Source organism: Egretta garzetta, unplaced genomic scaffold, assembly GCF_000687185.1.
Source record: "Egretta garzetta isolate BGI_Z169 unplaced genomic scaffold, ASM68718v1 scaffold258, whole genome shotgun sequence".
NCBI classification, from domain to species: Eukaryota; Metazoa; Chordata; class Aves; order Pelecaniformes; family Ardeidae; genus Egretta; species Egretta garzetta.
Window position 1 is genome coordinate 2,081,128 of NW_009260413.1, and position 16,503 is coordinate 2,097,630.

The 16,503-nt window shown below is 38.6% G+C and overlaps 1 protein-coding gene across 3 annotated transcripts in view; it reads right to left on the bottom strand.

Moving 5' to 3' along the window:
* Positions 1–16,503, bottom strand: part of LOC104130600 (sodium/bile acid cotransporter 7) — a 149,524-nt gene that overhangs the window by 132,686 nt on the left and 335 nt on the right. The window lies entirely within an intron of this gene.

The window sequence follows — 16,503 nt, forward strand, 5'->3', positions numbered from 1 at the left end:
CAAATATGAAAACAAACTCCAGAGAAAAAAGGCCTCCAAACAAAACCCATGTAAACACTTGACCTGATCTGGAAATGGAATGGAATAGCCCCCATTTATCTGTCATTATGGTGGAACAGAGAGAGGAAAAGCCATTTCAGACACTAGTAACAACACCTTGAACAACATCTGGAACTCCTCCAAGAACCTAGCCGGTCTATACCAAAAAGAGTTAATGAACAATATTTTAAACAACATATAGTTCAAGCACTGATCTCACTGCAGAACCATTAATCCTGGCCAAGTACCAAATACTAACTAGGACTCCTGATTTCAACGTATATATGAAAGGCTGTATATACAGCTATTACACCTTCTTTCTTCTTCCCTCATCTAGGACATTCAACAGTATAGCTCTATAGTTCACTGCTGATTATATGTACCCTATGCAGTTCTTCACGATTTAGATATTTTATTTCTCTATGTATGAGCAAACCTAGGAGAAAACATTGATAATCTACATCAATAAAATTCTCCCGAGTTTGGAGGCTGCCTTTACTTCCAGTGAAAGCTGGAGGAAATAGGCTTCTGAATGCAGATGGCAGAACTCTACATTTCCTCCGCTGAGCAAAGCTGTGTTTCTTATCTTGTAATTAAACAGCTTGTCAGCTAATAAAATGACTTTATACTCCTCTAATATCTGTATAATGAGACAGTAAAGGGAAAGCTTAGTCATGTTTCCTGATGAACACACTTCCTACAGAAAGATAAGTATGATTACTCTAACTTCAAGGTAGTGACATACACTTCACCCACAAATAAACCTCCATCTTTAGAAGCTTTTACAGCATGAATAATACTGATACTTGTCTTCACTTTTCTATTTTAAATTTACAGGCACAGTTTCATTTATTTGAAACAAAGACCATCTTCTCAAAAAGACAGTCATTAACATATGATACCACAGAGGACAAAAATGCAGTACTGTACTTATGTATCTACTTCGCATTTTATGTCAACTACACACTTTTGCGTAAGGAGACCAGCTAACATTCCAATTACTGCTTCTGGAACCCACCTATTACAAAACATATAGACCCAATTTTCATTTGTGACTCTTACCTACACTTACCCAGTCCGTTGCTTTAATTTAACAGAAGAATATCTGATTTACACTAGGAAAAGGGAGAAGAACCATGTCCAATTTTCCAGGTACCCTCGCTAGCAGAACAGGTGTTCTTTTGCTGGTAGCAGCTGGCATGTGCTAATTAGAAGGAAAACCAAATTCAACTGTTTCTACTTTTGTAAAAACATCTAAGAAGAGAGATGGCTCCAAATAAAGTCTTGGCATATTACAATATGCTCTACAGGAGGAAATAAACTGATAAAAATGAAATTTTCAATTGCCTTGCATCACACAATTTAGAAGGAACTTGAAGGCTGAAAGACAGGAAATATCCTTAAAATCTGCTTGTATGGCAGATGTGCATTAGGTTGCACAAAATTATTAGAGAGTATGAAAAGACACTATTGCCTCCCACTACTCACAAAACAAAACAAAAAAACCCACAAGAGCTGATAAAGAAACCATTAAAATAGCCTGCTGGAAGTGATGCCGAATGAGCCATCTACCTCACAAGATACTGTGTGATAAGTTAGCGTAATAAGTGAACCGCCTGAGTAAAATAATCTCTTTAAAGTTAGAAGCGCTGACTGCTACTATGACTATGCAGTCTGGGAAACAGAAGACTCCTGCAGATTTCAATGTGGTTTTGGATCAGTAAGGAAGATGACAAACAACATGCTGGAACTGGCTGGTGATTTGAAAGAGGAGGGAAATTAAAATCACTGTGATCACTTAGAGACATGACAGGATGCTTACACTATGGGCACAGTGACTTATATCACGCAAAACTACCAGAGGTGGGAAGAATTGGGAGGGTGGTAAGCGTAACTATACTGCTAAGACAACGAGAAAGAAATTTTACACTCGCTGAAGACAAAAGTGCACATCTGAATCCTGTTCTCAACTCAGAGAGAACTCAGCTGTCAGACTCACAAAATACCTGGGTTAGAAAGCGTCACTATGTTCTAAGATTTCATATTTACATAAAACAAAGTCAATCAGAACTAGTGCAGAGGCTACTACTTTGAATTTATATACAACTAAAAAGAGAGAAAATTGTTACCTATAGAACTGAATTAATTTCAATGTAATACTCCAAATTTAAAGAAAATTGAAAAAGAAAATACAAAGGAATCAACTAAAAATAAAGAAATCAAGGTTACAAGGTAGATATTTTGTTATTTGCAGAAGATGACTACTCCGAGTTTTATCTGCTGGTAGTATCAGGAAGGTTCGAAAAACCAAATGTAGCAGTATTTTGTTGTTATTTGCAGAAGATGACTACTCTGAGTTTTATCTGCTGGAAGTATCAGGAAGGTTCGAAAAACCAAATGTAGCAACACAGGCATTTGCTACTCAAGGGGTCATGACGGCAGACCCCTTACGAAGCAGAGACGCCTCGGAGTGACTCATTTGCAGAAGGGATTTGAGGACAGCACTTTACAATACTGTGTATTTTTCTGGGTATTCCACGCTTACAAATAACATCTATTGTCCTGAGTTTCTCAGATCATAAATCGCAGAGAATTGAGCCGTGTAGAAGTCACGGACATGGGTGGTATGAACAGTAAAAACGTCCTAGTATCAATAGGTCACAGACGTTTGTGACTATGCTTAGAAATGGAAATGCCTCACAACTGTACTAAAGAGGTTGCACTGCTGGTTAAGGAGAAAACGTATAAGAGAGGCCATTGGCTAAATTATTAAAATCTACACCTTAGAGAACATAACCTACATAGAAAGTCTCGCTCAATACAGATATTCCAGACCATTTGGATAATGAAAATACAGCCAGTTCTTTTGAGGTAACACATATGACATTAACATTGCAGAAAAAAAAGAAGTTATACCCTACATTTTCTAAATTGCATGATCACATGCCATTTTAAAATAGAAGCATAAAACACATCCATAGACCAGAAATGAGACTTTATGTCCAACTTTAATGTTGTCATTTCTTGAATTACAGGTCTTTTAAGAAATCACATATATTGAATATATGAAAAGTTTCCCTAAAAACACATTCATTTTGAAACAAAGTATTTTGCTTTAGTAGAATAAAACCCGATAGCCGTTCCTGGAGCTGACTTTCTCTAGTTCCAGTTACAAAATCTTCTTACTGTAAAATTAGTTTGGGTTTTTTTTTATATTTTCAAATAAATTAAAGTATCACTTGCCAAAAATATATAGGTACTTGTTATTTGTAGTTGTAACTTGGTGAACAAATGCACCTTTTGACAAATACCTCTCTTTAAATTAGATGGAAGGATTTAAGTAAACAAACCACCAAAACCTTAAATTTTACCTAGAACTGAAATGGCATGAAAACAGGTCTCAACTGACTCTTCCAAATAAAATCACAACAGCTGAAACTTTTCTGTCAATGTAATAACCTTCATGACACTGAAAGCACAAACATGAAGGGATTCATTTTTGCCGATGGTTGTTTAATACTCTACTTTTAAACGCAGCACATCGCTGGCAAATTTCAACACTTCTACAAGCAAACAGATTGAGCACTGTAAACTGTGAATAAGTGAGTGCTGTTATTGGCAGGGATATTTGAAAAACCGTTCCCAAGATGCAGGCACAGGGTTCAGACTCTCTGCTATTGAGCAGATTTCTGTTGCTCATTGGTACCACTGAAATGCATGCATGCACACATGCAAACATCAGCAAAACGTAGAAGCCTGTTGAATAAACAGACAAATGAACATCTATTTCCACTGACAGGATAATAGTCTGGGTCACTAAAAACCTTAGTTCTACTTATGCTTTTCTGCCCTGTTTCCCTTCAACATTTGTTCTTTCTGGTTTATGTGAACTATCAACAAATAAGGACAGAGACACCTTATCACTGCATACACATGTGCTTTGATTAATTAATTAGGGACTGAAGATCATTCAGGTTTAGTAAATTGTATCTCTATAGAAGGATAAGTTATTAACTAAGGTAGGTATTGCCTGTATGCTATGACAGAGACTGACTCAGCTGAAAAGCTAGGAAATTTTTCTAAAAGTCTGCAATATCACAAAAAGAGGGTGTTTTTTTCCATCTAAAAAGGTTGAAATAAAGCCGCAGTAGATAGCAATAATTACAATAATTCTGATCTTCAGTATCCAGATTAGAGGCTGTAAACTCCCCATCGATAATGTGAAAACCTCAGTGAACGTTTCATGCCCTGGTATTATGTCTGAGAAATAACTTTTCAGACTCCATTATGTCCGCCATGAACTTGATCTTTCACCTCTAGTGAAAATCCTCTTATAACTATAATTCCAAAGTTAATGATGAGAGATTTCATTTGCTTTCCAAGCACAGATAAAACCTTTTTGAAATACACTCTCACTGCCATGACCTTGGTCTATGACTTAAGAGTTCACCACATGTAATAATTTACTTTGCCCCATGGGGCTCATTGAGATTTCCTTTTAAAAGGTTTTGGATATGCAGTTGGAGCTGAAACACTCACACAGTATTTATCAAGGTATACATCCCTGTACATATTACGGACATTTTGCAACAATATCAACAAACAAGATTAATTTAGATCATTACAAAATATAACAACAAAAAGGTCTAGCTAAGCAAAGTCAGCCATGCACTAGAAACTCAACATTTTGGGAATCTTGCAGAAATAATCCACAATACCTGCTAGAACAGGGAGTTTCCAAATTTCAGGGACGAAGTAATATATGTAAATTGGCAAACTAATTCAGGAAATACACTGTTGCTCTGGACTTACCAGCTCAAACACGACTCAGTTCAAGCACAAGAATAAATTCTTTAGTTTATGTGCCACATAATTACCAGAATTTCTGCATTAGCTACTATGGCTATGGCTGCTGACTTCTTTGTTGACAAGCAGTGCACTACCTTCTTTGTTTGCTCACGTACTTCTTACTAAGCATCCCTTTATTATGAAAAATAGATTAAGTCAGAACTACTGTATCCACACCTCACTATAAGGCAAGTTTTTTGTTCCCCTAGATCTTGGGGAAAATTCCTTCAGAAATGTTATTTACCTTAAATTCAAGTGCTGGCTTGCAGCCCTAGTCCAAAAGTACATAGCTACTGCCTCACAGTGTTAAGCGCACATCAATGAGCGATAGATAACATACGGCCAAGCGTGACTGAGGCTCCACCAGTTCCCCCTTCGCCTCTGCCTGGCACTGTCTCGGGAGCAGCCGGGCAGTTGGTGCTAACTCGCCGGGGATGGGTACGAGGGCCCAAGGCAGGGCAGGATTTGGAGGTAAACAGCACAGACCTTGAGAGGTCAGGCTGGGGGTGGCAAGGGGACCCGAAATGCCAGAGAAGCAGACTAGAAATGTGGCTTGTGGTAGGGATATATATGACGAGGTACCGAATGGGTTGGCAAAGACTGTATTTAATGGTAGTCCCCCATCACACAGATGAGTAATTGGGGTTATTGTGCTTTTAGGGAACCTATAGTAGAGTGAATACACTAAAGCTTCTTTACCAGTCTCCTGCCCCCCAAAATTTCCTAAAAGCTACTATCTTCTCATAGGGGCTTCCCATGTAAGTACCAGAGTTTAAGCCTCTGCTACAGCTACTCTGAGTGGTGTTGTTTCCCCTCCACCCTTGTTAATTTAGAAGCGGCAGCAGCAGCAGTGGATCTCCAACAGAAAAGGCCAAATGCAGAAGGGAAAAAAGGGTTCCCAGGAGGCAAGAGGCTTTTCTTCAACGTGCCCAGAAGCAGTTTACCAGGAGCTTGCCGTTTTCAGACTTCATAATCTGGCCAGTATTTTCCAGAAACAGAAGCCTAAATAATGCTTTGAAATCAGAGAAAATTTGCTGCTCTACCGCTAAACACTCTAACAAATGAGCCAAAAGTCATTTTAACAGAAAAATACAACCTGGGAACATTTTATCTTCTCATAAGAGTTCCATAAAAACATTTTAAATAAATTTGGGCTTGTTTATTTTTATTTATATATAAGGAATCTAGAAATTTGTTCTGTCTCTTCACGCAGATGAGGTTTTCCTCATAGACTGCAAGACACTTTTTCTTAACATGTATTGAATATAAACATTTGACAAACAATTCAGAAGACAAAAACCTTCATGATGTTGTTTCATAATCATAACGATGAAAAAAGGATAATAAAATCAATTTACTTTCCTTGAAAAAGAATGAAATTTAAAGATAATAGTAATTTTAACTGAAAATCCTGTTTCGTGTTTTACAGCTATGATTTCCACAAATCAGGACTTAATATTGTACACCCAAAAAGAGAGCTAAAGAAAACGAATTATAGAAATATTGAATTTGCAAGCCTGATGGCTTTCTTTCCTATATATTACTATTAGCCACTAAGCAAATATATTCATACCAGGTAAAAATATGTTTGGATAGAAACAAAAGCCTTCCCAAGTGAAATACCCTGAAGCTTTGATTTTAACACAAAGGACAAATTTAAGAAAGGAGAAACAATGTAACATTATCTCTTTACAAGCCAGCGCTCAGAACTTGCACATTTCAACTACAGTAATGCTATCCTTGACTGAATCCACTGAAGATGTTCCTACAGGGCGTTTTGTCCCCTCAACAGACTGCAGTGAGCTGCCAACAGTCATATGTAAAAGGTATTTTTCAGATTTCAAAATGTTAGCAATGCTTTACACATTATCATTCCAAGCGTTCTTTTTAGAAAGAAATACTGAATTAATGCCATTTTTGACAATCAATACTGTCGCGTATTAGCTTTCGTTAGTTTTATAAATACATGTTTTCATTCCCACTCACAACGCTGGGGCCACCAGCAGCCATGCTGAGCCACTTGCAGTAGTATCCTTTCGTGCAAGAAGGTCCAGGCCCACAGAGACAGGTGAACACATGAACAGATGCCAAAGGAACCCTCTTTACTGTTCATGGTAGAAAATAAACCACTTAAAAGCTACAGACAAAGCTGAACAGTTTCTGTTCTGCTGTATCAGTGATTTAACACCAATCCTAACATATGCAACGATTAAACACTTCACTTACTATTAAAATTAATATTAAATTAGCATTTGCTTTGTAAGCCAACAGGTGAGGGACAGGAGAACCCGCAGCATGTCACCAGATTTCAGTGCCAGCAAACAACTGCACCGCTCTGCCAAAAGAAAGCCATTCGACAGCGAGCCTGACACCACAAACGCTGGCATTTGGTGGAGTTAAGACTGCATAAAACACCCCGCTGCAAACAAGTCACTTGTAACTTTTTGAAGCAGTCACCTTCAGAACAGTATTTCCAGTCTTCACTGCTCTCCAAAAGATAGCCTCTCCTTTCAAAGGCTGAGGAAGGCAGAGCGGGTAAACACATTTCCCTCGTTATAATGCATCTGCAATCTCTTGCAAACCGCCATAAAGATTAAACACCAGAGAGTACAGAACTTGAATTTTAGGGAGCCAGCAGACCCCACTCGCTGCAAATATTTTAATAGAAGTATTAACTGTTTGAACAAATCAGTAAAAATGCTTGCTTTGCATAGGCAATGCATTTCATACAGCACTCCCTGCTAAATAGCCTTTATTGCTCTTGCACACTATAATTTTTACACTGAATTAACCTGCAGACCGAGACAAATACAAAACCATCTTGCTTTAAAAGGCCACTTTTGTCAAGCATGAGAGCAAGACCCTTCTTCTGTCCTGGCTTCTTTATGCTGTAAACAGCTTTCACCAAATGTCCCATAGCAGACAAAAAACGGGTCTCGCCAGCCAAGCACTGCAGAACGGGCACAGCAAAGCCTCTGAAAACACTCTTGTTGAAGTCAGACCTAGGCCAGCTGGGCAAACACCCTTGTAAAAACACAAGGCTGTGATGATTCCAGGTAGTTTCCCGCCACAGTCCAAGTAGTGTAGCATAATTTAAAAGACAATTTTACAACTTTCTAGATTATGGTAGAGCTGCTACAAGGACGCCAGATTTGGGAAGGCTGAACACGCCCAAGGCTGAAGGTTCTGTGTCATACATCTAACAGTACATACAGTTGTGCAGTTAAGAAATTTAATACATTTTCTTGCACTTCCCTAATCTCTTACACTCCCAGGAGTGTAGGAGAGGGATTTTTTCCACCAGACACCTTACGAACCGTATGAAAGACCCTGAGTTAGAGGTACTGGCAACCAGGGACAAAATTAAAACTTTTATCACAAGTCTAACTCACACACTGATACTTTAGGACAGTAAACCAGCTGCTTTTCAAAGGTGTTGAGAGAGCCTGAAACTTCGTACAAACCGAAGTAAGGAGTTTGGGGGTGAAGTGCTCAAATATGGGGATTTCAGAAGTCTCGCCATTAGCCTGAATTTGCTTCCACTGAATTAAGAGCACAGCTGAACACCTTTGAAAATTCCTTCCATTCTGAACAGTTATAACAGTGGATCTGTATTAGAACTACTAGTGATAAATGAAAGGAGAACAGTGAGAGAGGGGAAAAAAACCCAGAAGATTCCACAATTGCTTTGGGTTATAGAAGACCTGAGAAGACGATGAGGAACTCTAGAGATCTCTAATGGAGCTGTGTGACTGGGACACATTACAGTGATGAAATTCATATTGTAAGTAATAATTTGGGCTACTCCTATGCATTGATGGATATAAAATGTACTCACCACTCAGGGAAGGAAAAAACCCTAAGTGTCAATAAATAGTTCAATAAAAACCATCTGCTCAAAGCGCAGTAATGATAAAAGAAAAGTAAACTCTTAGGATACATAAAAAATTAGACTGTAATACTAGAGCGGAGCGGGTGAATTTAATAGCACAACAGCTCCTATGTACATACAAGGCTTATGCTGACACAGTTAATGCTTTATATTTGTACATGTGAAGTACAGACATCCTCCCTAAATTTGTCCTCTGACACCCACATACATTTCCCAGAGACTTTTGTGTAGTATCTAACGGTAGAATTAGTTAAGTTTTCATTTAGAACTATTTAATCTGTGTGGGTAGACAAAATTTATTACTTAGGAAATAAAAAAAAAAAATTCATTACAGGTTTTTTTCCTTTTACAGCATCAAATTTAAAAAACAATAGAATTAAATTACTTACGCTTTTATAAATAAAACCTAAAAATATGAATATTTTAAGTGCAATTTGGAAATGAAATTTTAGACAACACTACTGTAAATTTTGACATAAAGAAGAAAAAAACCTGTATTATAGAAGACAACTAAACAACATGACACATATAGTTTATTTGAAGATCTTACACTATTTTGTTTCATTATGTTCATGTGTTACCATCCAAGGGTAAACACTCTTGGTACACAGGTGCATCAGTGTATGAATCGTGAACCATTAGAGCTTGAACTTCTTTTTATTAATTTTGGTTTGTTTTTTAAAAGGTTAATGTACATGTATACACAGTTCAAAGAACTTCAGATATTTTTAGAGAAATCAATATCTTTCCTGTGACTTTACAGTATAGCGTAGGGTTCACTTTTTTGTTGTTACTTAAAAAAACACCACCACTCACAAGCAAAGGAATTTTCCAGTACTCATATGCCCTTTATTTTATAGTATCAGTTAAAACTATTGCATATAATTTGTTGGCAAAATGTTACTACTCTTCCTTGATTCTTTTCCAGAAAGGCTAGCTGTCAACCTTGCAAATCTATAATCAGTTTTATAGAATCATAGAATCATTAAGGTTGGAAAAGACCTCAAAGATCATCAAGTCCAACCGTCAACCCAACACCACTATGCCTACTAAACCATGTCCTGAAGTGCCACATTACACATTTTCTGAACACCTCCAGGGACGGTGACTCCACAACCTCTCTGGGCAGCCTGTTCCAATGCTTGACCACTCTTCCAGTGAAGAAATTTTTCCTAATATCCAATCCAAACCTCTCCTGATGCAACTGGAGGCCATTTCCTCTCATCCTATTGCTAGCTGCTTAGAAGAAGAGACCAACACCCACCTCACTACAGCCTCCTTTCAGGCAGTTGTAGAGGGCAATAGGGTCTCCCCTCAGCCTCCTCTTCTTCAGAGTAAACAACCCCAGTTCCCTCAGCCGCTCCTTGTAAGACTTGTGCTCCAGACCCCTCACCAGCTTCATTGCCCTTCTCTGGACATGCTCCAGCACCTCAATGTCCTTCTTGTAGTGAGGGGCCCAAAACTGAACACAGGATTCAAGGTACAGCCTCACCAGTGCCAAGTACAAGGGGACGATCACTTCCCTACTCCTGCTGGCCACACTATTCCTGATACAAGCCAGGATGCCATTGGCCTTCTTGGCCACCTGGGCACACTGCTGGCTCATGTTTAGCTGGCTGTCAACCAGTACCCCCAGGTCCTTTTCCACCAGGCAGCTTTCCAGCCACTCTTCCCCAAGCCTGTAGCGTTGCATGGGGTTGTTTTGACCTAAGTGCAGGACCCGGCACTTGGCCTTGTTATATTCTATTGTGTTCTACAAATTCAAAAGTCAATACTAGAATTCTTTCTTTACTTTATATCTTATTTCATAAATACCTTTCTAGCTTTCTTCATTATAGTCCATTTTATATTTAAAAACCTTGTCTTGCATATGTAACACTTTGTTTTACAAAAAGCATAGCAGATCCACATGAAGTTGCAAAAAAAAAAAACAGCACCTTGATTAAGGGATTTTGTACAAGCTACAGCTTAACCAAACAAAAAAAAAATCTCAACAGTTTTGTTGTGTGTGAGATAGCAAAATAGCCAAAGTATTCTTCAATAAAACAAACTGTCTGCTACGATTTATCTGTACAATTCCATCACAGCTCTTGCCTGTTATGTTACACTTTTCAAAAATATGTCATTAAGCTGCCATAAAAGTCATCGCAAATTGTTTTTTCTCCCAAACTGATAATAGACTTATAGATCTAATTTTCAATCTCTTTTCTTCATTACTTTGATTCTTAAGGAGAGTATGACATTTGCTGTCTGAATACTTTGTAGTAATATCTGGCATCTCTACAGCATTTCTGTCTGAGGATCTCTGAGCTTTTAATAGGTTTGTCTTTACAGTACCTTGAAAGGCTGACATATTTATTTGTCTCTCTTGCAGAAATGGATAGTTAGAAGCAGACTTTTAAAGAAATAGGTTTTATAATTTCAGTGAAAAACTAAAAAAAAAAAAAGACACAAAAAAAGCTTTCTGTGCTGTCAGACCCTATGTTATTAAAACCCTGACCCTTGATGGCTCCACAAAAGCAAAGAACAAGAGTGAGGCCTTCTGGTTTTCATTCCAATTTTTTTAACTACATGGACTGTCCTCTTCACAAATCAAAAGACTTCATAAGTGTTACTGATGACAGAAACAACTAAGTAAGTGAGACAATATCACCAAAATTAGATTTTTATTTCTCCTGGTGATCCCTCCTTAGTTTTTGTCAGTGTACATATGAACATTGGTTTTGTTCATAAAGGGCTTCACATGCATCAAATTAAATTCAGTACTTAAAACTGGCTTTGCTAATGAGCTAAATGTATTTGTGACAAAAGCTAGGTATAGGCTGGTTTGGAAAGTTGTTTGCAGGGTTAATAAAAGTAACATCATATAGAAAGAGATCACAAGAGGAATGACAGAAAATCAGGGTGAAAAAGGAGAACCAGAGAGAAGACACAGGAGCTGGGAAAACAAATCACACATCAGGGAAAGGAGTTGAAGAAACCTAAGAATGGGCCACAGAGCCAATAGGTGTGAATTTGTAGGCCTACTGGACAAGTTGTATTTCTGCTCATCACATCAAGATCAGCTACTTCCACCAAAACAAAGGACAGAATAGCCATAAATCATCCTTCTCTCCTCCAAAAGCCAAGATTTTCAAAGAGCACAAAGTTTCCCTCCCCACTGCTTACATCTCTCATTTGCCAACACCTCTCTGGATAAAGTGATGCCAGCTCCTAGCTAGTCTGAATTATATAGGCAGATCTTCGGACAGGAATTTTAATCTCCACCATATCTTCTTCCAACAACCACAGGTAAATATCCTACAATGCTGCATATCAGACATTTTCAGAACATCGTACCTATATCACTACTAGTACACAAGTTACTCTGAAGCGGTACAGAAACACTGCCTTGAACAGCTGAACACCTCTGCTGCTGCCACTGCCATCAATCGCAATATGTCTGTCTTAAATCTCATGTAACAAGCAGAAAGTGAACTAGTGACTCCGTTATTTTCTTTGCAGCTAGAATCTTTTGTTGTTCCACTCTTCTAATGCCAACACTGGATTTCTCCTCCATTGGTTAGGGCAAAAAAATCCAATGCACCTACAAAATCTGCTACTTGTTTTCAGTCTGATTAGCTCTTTGCTGTCTTTCCATTTCTTTCTTATAAAGCTACAGAGATCTTTTCTGCCCTATAATCCTTACGACTTGACTTGTGAAGAAGGCTCTTTCCAGTCCCCTAAAACAAGCCACCAAACCACTCATGCATCAGAGCTAAGTGACGATGTTCATTTTCACCCTCAAATACCAAAAGACTTGGAAGCCTTTCAGCTTCCAAATATAATGCTTCTCTCTACCACATCACCACAGCTACAGCAAGCAAAGGTGCTAACTGGCTTGCCCATCTTCCCTTATTAATGGAAGGCTACTGCTGACAAAAGGCTTTTGATAAAGATTTATTTCCTCTGGAATGCCTCAACCATCAAACCCAGCCCCCACCTACTCATCTACCAGGCATACTGCAAAGTAATACAAATGGCTAACGTGGTAGAGCTTGGAAGGCATGCCTAACAGCTGCTAGGACTAGAAATTTGAAAAGCGGTATAGATCACAGGGTCGGTGATCAAACAATATATAGGAAGATTTAGTTTTGCTTTGGACAATTTTACATTTGCACTTTTGAGTAACTGTTCAGCTGTTGTATTCTTATACGCAGCTCAAGAGGACTTAAAGCTTAGATACACTTTTTTGATATACCATATGTTTGAACCATCAGGAAAACAAACACTGGTAGACTGTATAATTACTGTTAAATGCTGACAGTTAAAGATTTTTAGCTTACCTGGGTTTGTACTTACAATCCCAGAACATTAACTTTTTCAATGATGAACACAGTTTAATCAGAATTCTTAGTATCAGCTTTGATGACCACACCTTCCTCAGCCAACAAAAGCAGAATATTTTATTTTGTGCCCTCAGGCATGTATCAACTAAAAAAACAGATCCTTGTAAGAGCAACAAAAATGTCTTCCTTTTACCATCTCTCAACCAAATTTTCCAACTGATATGCAGCAAAATCCCCCAGCCATGTAGCTTCTAATGATGTAGACTATCTTTCTAAGCACTTGACCAAACACTTAATCACCCTGTCCCAGAACAATAAAATACAGCTCTCGCATAAGGCTTTTCAGCACTGATAAACACTTCACAAAGTTGCCATTATCCATTACTGCTAACCCCAGAGACACGATACCCCATTCTGCTTTACCCAAAGGGGTAATGGCAGAGCTAAAAATAGAATCAGTTGCCTCAGCCCCAGGTGAGTATAATTCTACCATGCCATAGTGCCTGATATTTCTTTGAGAATAACCCAAGTCCAAATAGACATTCAACAGTCACTTCTAGTTTGATAAAGAAAACCTAAAACCCTCTATACGGTCGTAACACAGACAACTACCACAGCTTGTGTGTGCTGTGCTTCAAGAAACCCAAAGAGGTCTTCAGAGCACTTATTGAGGGTGTGCCTGTCCTCTACAGCAGCAGGGCACTTCACAGACTAATTAGCTCATGTGGAGCTCCCTCGCTATATTGCTTCTGAGCAAGCTCATTTATCTTCATATTACATTATGCAGTGTAGATAGACCCTCAGACAAATCAATTTCTCTAGGTAAGGGATACAGGCTTGACGAGGCAAAAGCAGTGTAAAAGACATTATTACGAATAAATGCTCTCACAGTACAATCACTTATATTTCCAGTTGACTCCCAAGTTTGAATTCTTCATATATCAGAATGGATTTTAAAGTAGGAAAAAATGCATTGTTCTGCTCATGTCAGAAAGAGAAATATATCAATAACAGCTTAGGTGAAATTTGATGAGAGACACCATAGAATCATAGAATGCTTTGGGTTGGAAGGGACCTTCAGAGGTGATCTAGTCAAACCCCCAGACGTGAGGTTTCCTCCCCTAGCACGAGGAACGTGATTTGCTGTTCTTCAGAAGAAACTTTAACAATAGTCCGAATGACATGGTTTAACCCCAGTTGGCAACCAAGCACCACACAGCCACTCGCTCACCTTCCCCCCCCACCCCGCCCCCAGGTGGGACAGGGGAGAGAATCAGAAGGGCAAAAGTAAGACAACTTGTGGGTTAAGAATATATTAATGTTTGAAATAAAACAATAATAATAGTTTTTAAATGTAATTAAAAGAAAAACAACAAAAAGAGAGAAAGAAACAAAACCCCAGAAAAACAAGTGATGCAATTGCTCACCATCTGCCAAACAATGCCCAGCCCGGCCCCAAGCAGCAATTGCTGCCCTCGGGCCAACTCCCCCAGTTTATATACTGGGCATGACATCATATGGTCTGGAATATCCCTTGGCCAGTTTGGGTCAGCTGTCCTGGCTATGCTCCCTCCCAGCTGCTGCTTCTTCAGAGCAGGGGAAGCTGAAAAGTCCTTGACTTAGTATAAGCACTGTTTAGCAACAACTAAAACATCAGTGTGTTATCACATTGTTCTCATGCTAAATCCAAAACACAGCACTATGCCAGCTACTAGGAGGAATTAACTCTATACCAGCTGAAACAGAGAAGCATTAAATCCCAAAAATATGTTTGCATTTGAAACTGTCTCAAATTTGGCAATAAATTTGCCACACACTTTGTCTACATTGGGTGTGTTTAAAGGGTGTTTCTCTCATACCTTCCTAGAGCCTGACTGAGAACTCTCAATTCCCAATTCTTGATTCACACTGTCTGTAAAAATCACTAACAAGGTATGCATTTTTACATTCCTCCAACACCAGTTTTTTACAGAAGAAATAGAGGTTCAAGCTTACTTTGACAGTGATTTATACAATTACTTACACAAGCCTCACATGACAGAAAGTTTCCATTTTTCAGCTGGTATAAAACACACACACACACACCACCCCAGAAGAATACTACCGTAAAAAGTTGAACTCTAATGGTCAAGAAACTGAAGTACCGCTCTCGCTCCTGCACACAAATACTGTATGATATTGCCTTCAACTAACCAATCATACCTTATTTTTTTTCCAGAGGATCTTTTCCTTGTTCTAAGGATAGGACAGACAGTGCTAACACTGAATGAGCACTCATTCAATACTTCATTTCATCCCCACTGTTCACTATGTGGCATCTTTGTATAATTTACAGCACCTAAATCTAGACTCATAACTAGAAAACTTCTCATGTCTCTGCTGATCACTGTTTTGTACCTCAATTATTTCCTTATAATAACTAATTACTCCACAGCACCTCCATCAGACAATTTTATGATACTTGTTTTCAGGTGGCAAAATGGGAGACAGTGACGTGCATTGGGATTGTCCATAATTAGAGATGCTGGACTTGAGATGCTTTGGTCTCTCTTCAGAGGACAGAGCAATTAAACAGCACTTCGTCAGTACAAAGTACAACTTCAATCTATTTCAGTGCTATCATGTGTTTTCAAAGCTGACATTAATCGGTCCCAAGAGTCTGAACTCAGAAAATGAGAAGTACACAACTAATGGCCATATTTAAAAAAATGTGGTTGAAGTGACTCATGCAACCTCATGCAGGAGCTCTATGGCTGAATTAAGATTTGGCTCTAACCCTCCAGAACAGCAACTCAGCAGCCCAAGCTTTAAAACCAATCTCTTTTAGTGTTATTCTCTCCCTTGCTCACCTACTAGGTCTCACCCACCTTCAGTAGTTACAAGGAAGCAGATCTAAAGGAAATAACCTCATTAATTAGTATACCTGGATTAATTTCCTAAATGCTGTCTACCTGGTCATCCTGCAAATAGCACGTGTTTTGTGGATAAAGAAAGAGTCTGAAGTTACATCAGCAAATGCTATTTTAAGGCAGAAATATAACATGACCAAATTGAGTTTGCACAAACAATTTCAATTCTGGCATCTCCTATCTGTTGAGACTTTGCATTGCATCACTGTCAGAGAATTCCAGGTTCCCAGAATTTTCATTTCATGCAGTCGCAAATAACAGCATAAGATTTAAATTAATTTTTATGTCTCCATCATCACTTGCTACATTTGCAGCCTCAAGCTTGAGGAACTCCTATTACAGGGCCTCTTACTACTAAACACAATCCAAACCATCACTGCAAGGGCAATTCTTTGGCACAAAGCTAATGGTCTATGAGGTAACCAGTACACAGCATGCGAACAGTATGCAGTTAGGAATTACAGTGCAGCAACAAGCAGAAATGTCC